The sequence below is a fragment of the Prunus avium genome, unplaced genomic scaffold (genome assembly GCF_965620075.1).
Source record: "Prunus avium unplaced genomic scaffold, drPruAviu1.hap1.1 HAP1_SCAFFOLD_95, whole genome shotgun sequence".
Taxonomy (NCBI): Eukaryota; Viridiplantae; Streptophyta; class Magnoliopsida; order Rosales; family Rosaceae; genus Prunus; species Prunus avium.
Window position 1 is genome coordinate 45001 of NW_028276932.1, and position 2500 is coordinate 47500.

Sequence of the window (2500 nt, forward strand, 5' to 3'; positions counted from 1 at the left end):
TCCCGACCGGTGTGGTGTGGCGGTGATTGGATAGTTACGGATTGAGCACTTGCCAAGGATCAAAATGTGTCATTTAGAAGAAACATTTTCAAAAAGTTTTTAAAATCTTGTGGGTTTGCAACTCATAAGAGCGTCACTTTCAACGTCCCCGGTATTGGATTGAGTTTCTAAAAACAACCGTGCACACCGAGGTTAAACTTTACCGGCTCCACTCCGACTCGCCGCTCGCCCACAATTTGTTTGCAACGAAACATTTGTTTTTAATTTTGTTGGTTTAAATCTTGTTGGTTTGAAATTGTTTTGAAAAGGTTCTTTAAATCTAGTGGGTTTGCAACTCATAAGAGCATCACTTTCAACGTCCCCGGTATTGGATTGAGTTTCTAAAAACAACCGTGCACACCGAGGTTAAACTTTACCGGCTCCGCTCCGACTCGCCGCTCGCCCACTAGTCCGAAGGCAACAAAACATTTGTTTTTCATTTTGATGAAAATTTCTGTTTTTAAATCTTGTTGGTTTGAATTTTTTTTGAAAAGGTTCTTTAAATCTTGCGGGTTTGCAACTCATAAGAGCGTCACTTTCAACGTCCCCGGCATTGGATTGAGTTTCTAAAAACAACCGTGCACACCGAGGTTAAACTTTACCGGCTCCACTCCGACTCACCGCTCGCCCACAAATCCGAAGGCAACAAAACATTTGTTTTTAATTTTGATGAATTTTTTTGAAAACATTGGCTTGGCAAGCCCCAATCCGCGACTATCCACCCACCGCCACCCCACACGGGTGGTTGTTGTTGCGAAATGAGGTTGTGGTCGACATGCCCGCGCATTTGAGAAGGAGTTCCTAGCACTCCATGCTCTTCCATGCCAAAAAAAAGCCTAGACAACCCCATTTCGCAACTTTCCACGCCTTTTTTTTTCCCCCTCACCCATGGCGGCGGCGTGGTGGCGGCGGCCGGATTCCGGCCACCACCGCCATGGGTGGCAGCCCCCCGACCCCGACACCAAACCCATAATACCGAGGCAACATATCGAGGCAACATATCGAGGCAACATGACATGGGTGTGGCGTGGGGGAAGGGGGCTGCAGCTAGGAGGGCATGGGCTGCCATGCATATGCAGGCAACACACACCCCCCTATATAGCATTTTATGCATTTAGCCCTTTGACAGGAAGAGACATCACCTATGCGCGAGGAGTCATAATGGGCTCTAAATAATTCAATACAAGGTATTTGGACGTGATTTTTTGCAGGGATACTAAGAAACATGCAATCTCTGATGGGAAAAAGTTTCATAAATATTTGAAGTCGGGAAGTATTTTTTATTATTTTTAGAAGTCGTAAAATTGAAAAAATCATTAAAACAAATCCGGGAGGAATTTTTTAGTTTTGTAACTTGGAGAAGGTACTAAAAATCATAGACTACTTATGGGGAGCTTATTGTGCGAGGAAATTTCAATAAAAATGGGGTTTGACAAGGTTTGAAAAATTCTGTCGACATTTGAAAAAATCTGGAACTAGGCTGCCGGCATGCTGCGCACATGCTGCGCGCATGCTGCGCGCAGGCTGCGCGCAGGCCACGGCAGGACAAGTTTCGCTAGCCTCACTGTCGACCGAATGCGCAAGCTGCGCGCACGCCATGGCAAGACAAATTTCGCTAGCCTCACTGTCGACAGAGTCAGCACGCTGCGCGCACGCCATGGCAGGAGAAGTTTCGCTAGCCTCGCTGTCGACAGAATCAGCACGCTGCGCGCAAGCTGTGCGCGCGCATGGCATGGCAAGTTTCGAAAAATTCTGTCGACAGGCTCCCGAGCGCGCACGCTGCCGACATGTTGTGCGCACGCTGCCGGCATGCTGTGCACACGCTGCGCGCAAGCTGTGCGCGCGCATGGCATGGCAAGTTTCGAAAAATTCTGTCGACAGGCTGCCAAGCGCGCACGCTGCGCACACGCTGCCGGCATGCTGTGCGCACGCTGCCGGCATGCTGTGCACACGCTGCGCGCAAGCTGTGCGCGCGCATGGCATGGCAAGTTTCGAAAAATTCTGTCGACAGGCTCCCAAGCGCGCACGCTGCGCACACGCTGCCGGCATGCTGCGCGCACGCTGCCGGCATGCTGTGCGCACGCTGCGCGCAAGCTGTGCGCGCGCATGGCATTGCAAGTTTCGAAAAATTCTGCGGCCAGGCTCCCAAGCGCGCACGCTGCGCACACGCTGCCGGCATGCTGCGCGCACGCTGCGCGCGCGCATGGCAGGACAAGTTTCGAAAATTTCTGTCGACAGGCTGAGCAGCGCGCACGCTGCGCACAGGCTGCCGGCATGCTGCGCGCAGGCTGCCGGCATGCTGCGCGCACGCCGCGCGCAAGCTGCGCGCGCGCATGGCAGGACAAGTTTCGAAAATTTCTGTCGACAGGCTCAGCAGCGCGCACGCTGCCGACATGCTGTGCGCACGCTGCGCACAGACTGCCGGCATGCTGCGCGCAGCCCATGGCAGGACAAGGTCCGA